This window comes from Solanum verrucosum, unplaced genomic scaffold (genome assembly GCF_900185275.1).
Source record: "Solanum verrucosum unplaced genomic scaffold, falcon-dt-bn FXZP01000464.1, whole genome shotgun sequence".
Taxonomy (NCBI): Eukaryota; Viridiplantae; Streptophyta; class Magnoliopsida; order Solanales; family Solanaceae; genus Solanum; species Solanum verrucosum.
Window position 1 is genome coordinate 71981 of NW_026020203.1, and position 12107 is coordinate 84087.

General features: G+C 42.6%; 1 pseudogene; it reads right to left on the reverse strand.

Moving 5' to 3' along the window:
• Positions 1-1983: 1983 nt before the first annotated feature.
• The window catches only part of LOC125830122 (uncharacterized), a 25610-nt pseudogene continuing 15486 nt past the window's right edge, over positions 1984-12107 (reverse strand).

Sequence of the window (12107 nt, forward strand, 5' to 3'; positions counted from 1 at the left end):
TATCAGCTTTGGTCGCAGCTGGTGTGCAGCACTGAGAACCGAGAACATGAGAACGCGGAAGGATCACATATACTGCTGTCTCTATCTCCAGTAGTTTGGTATTTTGTTTTTGTGATTTTGTTTTCTGTGTTTTGGTGAGACATTGAGTTTTATCTGCTATGCATTTTGCTTCTTCCATTTGTTTCTTATTATGCTTGTGTAAGTTAGATTGGTATTGTCTATGTAAATACGACATAACCTTGTGCATGAAAATACAAGAGAAACACCAATTTGTGTATGATATTTCACAAAAAAAATTGTGTAATTTATTTATATTGAACATTTAACTTCAGCATTAATAGCAAGACGTGTCTTGTGTCCAACGTAAAATACATGATAATGTGATTATGGGAAACTTTACTGCTATTACATGAAAGCTTATTGCACTCTGTGAATCGTAACGTTTAATTATAAGTCACATATCAATATGACCCTTTTCTAAGAGTATAAGGCAAATGTGACCCTTTTCCGTTTAGTTTATTTGATTCTAGATTTTTTTTTACATGTTTGGTGTAAGACAATTTAGGTTGTTATGTGTGAGTATGATTTGTTATTCATCCTGTATTCCTAAAATACTTAGAACAAAAACTTTGGAGAACTTGATAAGAAACAACAAAGTTTAAACAATATTTTCAAAACTAGAAAATTAAAGCAATACAAAAAATAGAATCAGAAACAAATTAAAAATAATATACAAAATATTTTTCTCAAAAAAGAAAATCGAGCCCACTGAATGCACAATGTCTCCTTAATGAAATTATTCTCCTCAAGTACCCGAGGTTAATAGAATATATCCTCCCATGATAGAATGATCTTACTTACCAGTGTATCTGTACTTATTGTAACACCTCGCTATTTGAAAGAACTAGAAAGAACTAGAATTTGGAAGAAACCATTTTTGGAAATAATCAAATTTGGAAAGTTTGGCAAAGTTGAGTTAAGTTAAGTATGATTTTTGGGTCAACTTCAAACGACTGTAACTCCTAGATCATGATGTTTTAGGTGTGCTACCAGATACTGCAGGAAAGATAATTGAATTATCTTTCCAACGCCGTTGAATTTTCTCGATTTCGAGTTCTTATGAAAGAGATATTGTCACCGATTTCTCGAGTCATGATGGCACCTACTATACCCCACTAGTAGGTAAGCCAACCCGTAACCCAGAATATCAAGCAATGAGCGTAAGGGCAGAAACTAGCGAAAACAAACCAAAATAAATATATACAAAAAAATCCCTCTCAGAACCTGGAAGTCACTAGTACAGAGCTGTCTAATAAAGAGTACAAGTCCCAAAAGTGGACCACAACAAAGCGTGTCTCAAAAGCAACAAGACTAGCTAAAACAAAAAAAGGAGACAGAACAAACCCAAAACGCCAAGTGCTCACCCTCGTCTCCGAGTCACAACTGCAAAAGAAGGCTGGAACTAATCACCGCTGGCAACAGGTACTGGGACTTGCATCACGAAATAGATGCAGAGTGTAGCATGAGTACCAAAACAGCATGTACTCAGTGGGCATCAAAGGCCGACTGAGCAAAAGGGGTAAAAACAATAAGAAAGGATAGAATCTAGACCCAGAGAGGTCAAAGTGGTTATGAAAAGACGAGTATGCAAGAAATACACTAAGTACAACTAAACTAAACCTAATTGGACCCCCATAAGCTCAGGTGGTACACTCGTGCGCAAGTTTAAATAAAACATGAACAAACCCCTATAAGTCCGACAGGTACACAAAATGGCTAAGTCTATTGAGAAAAAAGAAAACTGGGCTCCCAGCCCAAAGTAACCAAGATAATCCATTAGACTCCACCCAACCAATAGTGCACTCCCAGCCCAGCTAGAAAGAGTGACCCCAGGGGGAACCCAACCGTACAGTCCAATCCCAGCCCAGCTAGAAAGAGGGACCCGAGGGTGAGGTAGATATCGCGAGTCATCCTACCATGTAGTCAGCTTTTAGCCCAGCTAGAAAGAGCGACCCGGGGACACCCATCCAACAACACATTTCCAGCCCAGCTAGAAAGAGAGGCCCGGGGGCAATCGCCAAAATCACTGAGTCTACCCAGCCAACGATATGCTCCCAACCCAGCTAGAAAGAACGACCCTAAGGGTGATGGTATCTCCAATAGGATCCAATCTAGCAACAGCCATCCTGGAACGCCGTCCACTCTAAGAAATCACAGAAAACGCTCCAAGCCTATACTATCTCAATCCTACGCCTTTAGTGATGCACTGAGCCTTCGAGAACGCGTCGAAACCACAGAATTAGAGAAAGAAGATACAGAAATGCAGCAAGCAGTGATAGCGCCTAATGTAAGGTTCAAACTATCAGACTCAACTCTGCTACTCCAATCTACAAGGAGCTAAGTCATTCGAACGACATCAATAGAAAGTCAAGGCTATCCAGCCCACACGGGTCATAAGTCTAAGGCAATGCTAGCCTAACCTAGACTAAGGACATCATGCTTACATTTAAGGATGAACAAAGCATACAATACATATCATACAAGAACACAATAGAATTTAGCATATAAGCGTGCAACTCTACTAAACCGGTTAACATGGTACTACACCCGAAATATGACCAATCGATCCTAACATGAGGTATCTAATCAAAGTAAAGTAGGAAACTGGTACCTACCCCCAATTCACTCCAATTGACATGCTTTTACACAATTAAGCTCAATCTAATAGAAAGGAAGTCGTAGCCTACCTTAAGGCCGACCGCGCGCGCTCCAAATCACTTTGCTGGAGCTTTTCCTTCCCGAGCAACCTTTGAACGCTGTCACTCTATAAAATATAGGATCACAATATTAGTACGGCTGTTTAGACAACAAAATCACAACAAACGGAGACATGTCAATTTTGGAGTCAAAACGGAAATCGTGGGACTCGCACCGAACTGTCCAGATTTGACTCCTCCAAGAGACCCAAAACAGTACCCCGAACTTGTGTTCCAAAATGGAACACAATTCGAGGCTCAAAACGCAGCAAAACCCAATATGAAAGAAAACCACATTTTAATCAACTTAAAAGAAACCATGCAGCAGTCTAAACTCGGAATTTTCAAGAATCGAATGGTGCCCAGCATTCCTTGAACACTCCACGACGTAGCCACGATAATATCCAATACGTGGGACTTCGAATCACCCAAAACCGAGCTAAAATGAGTGAGATGACACCAATTCAAGAAAGCCAAAAGTAAGAACTTGAAAAAGGTTACAACAGTCAGGTTTATCGTGAAATTTACCTCGAACGACATGCACCCAACAACTTCCGAACACTCTACAGTGAAGCCATCGAAAATACAAAGCTCCCACACTTCGAATCGCCTAAATTGGTTCAGAGATGAGGGAGCTAGGAGGTTTTAAAGTTTTGGAAAGGCTGCTGATTTTCTGCATTATATATCATATTTTCAGCATATTTTTCGAAAACTTAAAAACTCTGACGGGGTGCTCCGAACTCATTCGGAACCCCGTGCACGCAAACGAGAAGCAACCATACCAAATTCGATATTCCGGACTCAATGGTACAACAAAATTTTCATATGAGGTCATCTTAATAAAAAGTGAGTCCCACACTCAACTGCCATTTTAAGTCAAAAACCACAAAAGGGCTCGAAACAATCTCAGAAACCTCGGGACACAAAAGAAGGTCAACTTAGACCAAACTCGACATTCCGGAGCTAACCGCGCTGACAGAATTCTCATCCGGGCGTATTTACTCAGAATGTTGACTAAAGTCAAACTTAGGCTTAAACTTAAAGTTAAAATGCCTAATTGCACCGACTCACACTGAAAACCTCAAGAGTCATGCCGACCATGCTACTAGCCTAAAATGACCCTTTCGGAGTTGATAGAATCGTCAGAATTGGATTTCGATGTCATCTTCTTGAAATTTTGATCGAAAATGATCGTTCAAGGTTCATAAGCTCCAAAAACACTAAAACTCGCACAATAACCAAACGAACGACCAGGTGACCGAACTGTCAAACAAGTCATAAATGACTTGGGGTCGCTACATGAACGCTCTAAATGACACATAAAAAGGCAAACCAAAAAAATGACCAGGAGGGTCATTACAATATCCACTACTAAAAAGGACTTTCGTCCGCGAAAGTAAGGGTCAAGAAGTACCTAAAGGCTCAAACAAGCTGGGAAATTGCTCTCACATCTCCTGCTCGGTCTCCCAAATAGCCTCCTCGACTAGACGATGCCTCCAACAGACCTTAACAATAGGAATGACTCTTGAGCGCAATCTCTTCACATCTCTAGCTAGAATGGCAACTGGCTCCTCTACAAATGTCAAATGGTTATCCAACTCAACTGCATCATACTTGAGCACATGGGACTCATCAGGAACATACCGGCGTAGCATCGAGACATGGAAAATTGGGTGGATGGCTAAAAATGCTAGAGGTAGGGCCAACTCATAAGCAACCTCCCCAATTGTTCGGAGTATCTCAAAAGGCCCAATATACCTGGGGCTAAGCTTGCCCTGCCTCCCAAACCTCATCATGCCTTTCATGGGCGGTACACAGAGGAATACCCGATCACCAACAAAGAATCTCAAAGGTCGACGCCTCTAATCCCATAATTCTAGTGCCTACTCTAAGCCGTCCTGGGTCTATCTTGAATCACTCTCACCTGGTCCAAAGCCTCCTGAATCAAATTTGTACCCCACGGCCTAGGCTCTGTAGACTCAAACCAACCCACTGGGAGCAACAACGCCTACCATACAAGGCCTCGAACGGGGCCATCTGAATTCTAAAATGGTAGCTATTGTTATACGCAAACTGCGCCAAAGGTAAGAACTGCTCCCAATGACCACCAAACTCCAAAACACAAGCTTGCAGCATGTCCTCAAGGACCTAAATAGTACGCTTTGACTGACCATCAATCTGCGGGTGGAAAGTTGTGCTAAGCTCAACCTGGGTGCCCAACTCATCCTGAAAGGTCCTCTAAATGTAGATGTGAACTGAGAACCCCAATATGATATAATAGAAACCGGCACCCCATGAAGTCGAACCACCTCCCAAATGTAGATACGAGCCAACCTCTCGGTGCTAAATGAAGATTGAACAGGAATGAAATGTGCTGACTTGGTCAATCGATCAACGATGACCCAAATGCTATCAACACCTCTAGAAGTCCGCGGTAGGCCAGCCCCAAAATCCATAGTAATGCGATCCCACTTCCATTCCAGAATGGGTAATCTCTGAAACTCACCACTAGGCCTCAAAATGCTCGGCCTTTACGTGCTGGCAGCACAAGCAACGGGAAACAAAGTCCGCAATATTTCTCCTCATGCCACTACACCAGTAATGCTGCCTCAAATCATGATACATCTTCGCTATGCCTGGATGGATAGAGTATCTAGACTCATGGGCCTCACAGAGTATCAACCGTACCAAATCCCCAACTCTCGATACAAATGCGGTTGGCGAATCTCAACACTCTATTAGGATCTAAGGGCCGCCAAGGCCTCATCCTTAACACCATCACCCGCTAACACTTGATCCCTAACGGTCGCCAAGGCCTCATCCTCAAACTGACAACCACGGATCCTATCAAGCAAAGAAGACTGAACTCCCATATAGGCCAAGACGCGTCTAGAATTTGAGATATCCAATCGAACCATGTTATTGGCTAAGAACTGAATGTCCAAAGCCAAGGGCCACTCCTCAATAGATAAGAAGGCTAGCTAGACTACCCATACTCACAGCTTTCTGGCTCAAGGCATCTGCTACCACATTCGCCTTGCCCGAATGATAGAAAATAGAGAGGTCGTAGTCCTTCAGGAGCTTAATCCAACGATGCTGCCTTGAATTAAGGTCCCTCTGGATCATAATGTACTAAAGACTCCTATGATCGGTATAGATCTTACATCAAACTCCATACAGGTAGTGCCTCCAAATCTTAAGCGCGAACACTACCGCCGCCAACTCGAAGTCATGGGTGGGGTAGTTGCACTTATGGATCTTAAGCTGCCTCGACGCATAAGTAATAACCTGACCCTGCAGCATCAATACATAACCCAAACCAACACCAGATGCGTCATAATAAATCGTGATGCCCTCACCCTCAATTGGAAGAGTCAATATAGGAGCGGTGGTCAATAACTCCTTGAGCCTAAAAAAGTTCGCCTCACACTCCCTTGACCAAACAAAGGGAATATCAACACGAGTCAATCGGGTCAGAGGTGCTGCCAAGGTAGAGAAACCCTCCACAAATCATATGTAGTAGTCTGCTAGTCCGACGAAGCTCTGAATCTTAGAAACTAAGGTGGGCCTAGCCCAGTCACGAATAGCCTCAATCTTCGCCAAATCTACCATAATGCCCTCCTTGGATACAACGTGCCCCACGAACGCTACAAAGTCTAACCAAAACTGGCACTTTGAGAACTTGGAATAAAATTGTTGATCTCTCAAAGTCTGGAGCACAACTCTCAAATGCTGCTCATGATCACCCCGACTCCGTGAGTATATAAAAATGTAATCAATGAAGACTATGACGAATAAATCAAGATAAGTCCTGAACACGCGCGTCATCAAGTCCATAAAGGCAGCTGGGGAATTAGTCAACCCAAAAGACATCACCAAGAACTCATAATGGCCATAACGGGTCCTCAATGCAGTCTTAGGGATGTCCGTTGCCCTAATCCTCAACTGGTGGTAACCGAACCTCAAATCAATCTTAGAGAACACTAAAGCTCCCTATAGCTGGTCAAATAGGTCATCAATCCTAGGCAGAGGATATCGATTCTTCTTCGTCACCTTATTCAACTGTCTATAGTCAATGCACATGCGCATCGTACCGTCCTTTTTCTTTACAAAAAGAACGGGAGCTCCCTAAGGTGATACACTAGGTCTAATGAATCCCTTACCCAAGAGATACTGAAGCTGAACACTAAGCTCTTTGAGCTCTCCAGAAGCTATCCGATATGGTATATAGAAAGAGGTTGAGTACCCGGCTCAAGGTCAATCGGAAAATCAATATCCCGCTCTGGGGGTAGGCCAGGTAGGTCGGTAGGAAACACATCTAAGAAGTCATGAACAATAGGAACTGACTCAACTGGAGGACCTCCCTACTCACATCACACACATAGGCCAAATAAGATAAGCATCCGCTAGCCACTAGCCTCCTAGCCCGAATAAAAGAGATAACCTTAACTGGTGTGCTACTATGAGATCCCTGCCATACCACTGGAGGAATACCAGGAATGGCTAAGGTAACTGTCTTAAAGAAGCAATCTAAAATAGTGCGACAAGGGGATAACCAGTCCATGCCCAGAATCACGTCAAAATCAACCATGTCAAGCAATATAAGGTCAGCCCGGGTGTCACGCCTCTGGATAGTAACTAAGCAAGATCGAAATACCTGATCCACTACTAAAGACTCACCCATAGGGGTCGACACACGCAACAACGCTACTAGAGGCTCAAAAATCATACTCAAGCGAGAGGCATAGTAAATAGAAACATAAGAAAAAGTAGAGCTCAGATAAAATAAAGCAAAGACGGGCTGCTTCCCTAAAATAATCATACATGTGATCACATCGTCTGATGCCTCAGCCTCCACCCTCACTGGAGCTGCATAGAAATGGTTATGTTTGCCTCTGCCCTGACCATCAAACCTACCACCTGACCTTCCTCCTCGGGGAACACCCCGTATACCCTGATTACCACCTCTACAGTCCTGACCCTGACCATGACCTCTAGCTGGAGGTGCTGGTAAAGCTGGGGGAGTTGTTTGAGGACCGGGAGCAATCTGACTATGTTGAGGACAATCCCTGGCCTAATGATCCATCTCACCACACTCGAAGCAACCTTGCCGAGGATAACTCCAGAAGAACGGCCACCATGGTCTAAAGAACCCGAATGAAATACCTCGCGGCCCTGACTCGAACAGGACTCACTCCGACCACCATATGATGCGTGAAGGGAGGCCTGGGTAGGCTGGCTAGACTAATCCTATCAAAACCATCATCCGATTCAGTCATGATAATCCCTCAACCTGGGGCGAGAGTCACTGTAGCTGCCCTCATTCCTAGCCCTTTTCTCGCTGCCCTCTTGGGCCTCACCACGAAGATGCTCCATAGTACTGGCATGTTCAACCATGTCTAAAAGGGATCGACCCACATAAACCAAGGACTAGGTCTCAAGCCGAAGCTGCAATCTCAACCCATGAACAAAACACTTTACTCTCTCCTTCTCTGTAGGTAATATCATCTTGGCATGACAGGAGAGCTCGTGGAACCTAGGCTCGTACTCTGCCACCGATGTAAAGCCCTGCTTCAACCTTCAGAACTGATCCCTGAGGCGGTTTCTAACGCTACGAGGGATAAACTTGGCCAAGAAGGCCTCAGAAAACTTATCCCATGACACCGGTGGAGATCCAACTGGCCTGGTCTGCATGAACATGCGCCACCACTGGCTGGCAGGTCCATCTAGCTGGTAAGAGCTGAAGTCGGCCCCTCTAGACTCTACTAGACCCAAAGTGCGAAGCCTCTCACAAAAAGTAGTAAGAAACTTGTGGGCATCATTACCCAAAAGCCTAGAAATCCTCGGTGGTGTCAACCTAAGAAACACACCAAACATCTTCTGGTCCTTGAGCGGCATAGGTCTGTCCGCTGCCAAGGGCTGTACTCCCTCAAGTGGTACCTGGACCAGAGGTGCCCTCACAATAGGCTGATCCTGAGGTACTGGTGCTGGTGTAGCTGGGGCGAGTGGCTGCTACATACCCCAAGCGTACCCCAAGAGTTATGCAATAGCGGCCTGGAGATCTGGAGTCAGAACTAGTGCGGGTGGTGGCTGGGATGGCCTCGGCCCCACCGGTGGAGCTAGTATATGAGCTGTTGGAGGGTCTGCTACTGGCTCTGGATCCTCCTATCTCTCTTGGGCTGGGGCTGCGGCTTTGCCTCGACCTCGGGGTCAGCGTCTACCCCAATTTGGGGATCTGTCTGCAGACCTAGGTGTATCGCCCCCGACCGCGCCACCTCGCGAGCGATCCATCATGCAAAAGAGTGAAACAAGTGAAGTTTCAAGGAACCAATAAGACATACGCTGAACAAAAGTGAAAAAATAGAAATAATCTTCCTAAAGACATCCTGTAGTCTCCCGAAGATAAGTTACGAACGTCTCTGCACTGATCTGCAGGACTCTACTAGACGTTAGCTCTGTACAAGTGAGACCATTGAACCTAGGGCTCTGATACCAACTTTTTACGACCCAATTTCTCGAGCCATGATGGCACCTACTATACCACACCAGTAGGTAAGCCAACCCGTAACCCAGAACATCAAGCAATGAGCGTAAGGGCAGAAATTAGCGAAAACAAACAAAAATAAATATATACAGAAATCTCTCCCAGAAACTGTAAGTCACTAGTACAGAGCTGTCTAATAAAGTGTACAAGTCCCAAAAGTGGACCACAACAAAGCGTGTCTCAAAAGCAACAAGACTAGCTAAAACAAAACAAGGAGACAGAACAAACCCAAAACGCCAAGTGCTCACCTTAGTCTCTGAGTCATAACTGCAAAAAAAAAGGCTAGAACTAATCATTGCTAGTAACTGGTCCTGGGACCTGCATCACAAAATAGATGCAGAGTGTAGCATGAGTACCAAAACAACAGGTACTCAGTAGACATCAAAGGCCGATTGAGCAAAAGGGTTAAAACCATAAGAAATGATAGAATCTAGACCCAGAGAAGTCAAAACGGATATGAAAAGAAAGCACAAGAGCATACCAGAAATAAACTAAGTACAACTAAGCTAAACCTAACTGGACCCCATAAGCCCAGAAGGTACACTCGTATGCTAGTTTAAATAAAACCTGAACAAACCCCCATAGGCCCGACATATACACAAAATAACTAAGTCTATTGAGAAAGAAGAAAAATGGGCTACCAGCCCAAAGTAACCAAGATAATCCGTCAGACTCCACCAAGCCAGAAGTGCACTCCTAACCCATCTAGAAAGAGTGATCCCAGGGGGCACCCAACAATACAGTCCACTCCCAGCCCACCTAGAATGTTACACCCCTAAATATTAACCAAGATTCGCATGTCGATTTACCATTGATTAATTACTACAATATGTTTTATTCTCATTTTAGGAACTTGAAATGTTGTGATAATTGCTAACTTGCTTAACATAAATTGTGATCGTAATTTAAGGGATTGTGATGGGGTGTTTAGGTAATATTCTAATTAGAATTATTTATAACTTTAAAAGGAGACGAGGGATATATATATATATATATATATATATATATATATATATAGGTGTATATGTATGCATTTTGGGCAGCACCTTTGAAGGACAGCTGCCCAAGGGATAAACATCACTTGTTTGACTATATATTTTCACCCCTCCTTTAGTAATTTCGTTTTCCTCAAGCCTTAGAACCTTAGAAACATATCTAAATAGATCGTTCTTTAAAATCACAAGAGAAAACTTGGTTCTTTTGGCTAGAATTCGAGACACACATTTCTTTTTGGTAAGTGACGAAATTTGTTCATGAGCTGGGTAGTGTTTGGTAATTTATGTATATCTCGTCCTCTAGAACTCCGTTTATAGTGAATAAATATGATTTTGAAAGCTAATTCGTAGACCTACAACTTTTTTGTTTATGTAAAACTCTGATATAACTGTTATGGTATCTAAATATGGGACGCAACATAGGACAAGTTCTGTCCAGATTTTGAAATTTGAAATCCTGTATGGACAACTATTAGTGTTTTGACTATATCTTGTTGTACAAAATATATTTTGCGTTGATTCTTGTTTATTTTCAACCTTAAAAGGTGTAGCTACATCTTTCATGAAGGCTATAAAGTTTATTTTTGCCATTTTTCTTTTCAAATCTAAGTTGCGACATAAGGTACTAGGCTGGCCAGAATCACTATTTTGGGAGCATAGTCGTGTTTGTACAGGCTAAGCTTAATTGTGATGATAATTCTATTTTACACCAATATTATTGAGCTGTCGGAAATTAAAGAAGTTATTTAATTGTATTTTTTAAGGTTGTATATACTCGTGAACAAGTTGAGGACCTTGATACGTTGTGATCTACGGTTTGAACTCTTGACGTTTTATTGGACTGTTTCTTTGCTAAAGCACTGAGGTTTGTGTATAATCTTGTATTTGCACTCTTTTAACTGCTAGTATAGCTGAAATTTGATCTTGGTACCTTGGTTACTCTTGTCACTTTCCATTGTTGTATTGGTATCCTTTGAGAAGTTAAAGACGCTTGTGTAACTCGCCCACTTGTATGGATTGTTTGATCACCTGGCACTCTTGTTGGGACCTTGTCCTTCTTGTGGCTGTGACTTTGTCACTATTGGCATGCCTCTTGATTCAGATCATTTGCCATCTTGACTCTGGATTTTTAGTTCGTCTTAAGTATGGAAGTTGTCCATTTTAAGTACAAATTAGAAACCCATTTTTAATATGGTTCTTTGTTGTCTTGATTATTAGGCTTTGACCCTTCTTGATACAGGGCGTCGGCCCTTCTTGATACTTGTTTGTGCCTGGTGTAAAGACATGATGTACATATTGGGCGAGCCTTGTTATTGAATCTCTTGGAAAATGGTGTTATGAGCGTTCTTGACAATTGGACCTCTAAATATCGAACTTGATGCTTTTGATATATTGTTTACTTGATTTATTTATTATGATCGATTATGCTACCCATGGCTTGAGAAAGGTAGTTTTGTGAATTTGATGGCTCCGAACCTATAGTTTTACACCACTAAGCTATATGTTTAGCGATAGTTGTTTCTATCGTAGGGAATGAGCGAGTGGATGCATGAAGCTAGCCATTAGAGAGGGAGATTTTGAGAGCCTTAAGGAAGATCACACTTGCATATAGACATCTATATTTTGTATAAACCTTGGGATTTGTACATGATCTATGTGTTGTATAGTTTACATGAAATTTTGAGGACTGATTTGATCATGTCACCATGGGTTGTAATATAAGTATGGCTCTATGTTTTGTTCTTTAGGGTGTGTAAGCCTAAGTCTTGTAATATATTAAATTTACCACTAATTTTTGAATAAATGTGTGAA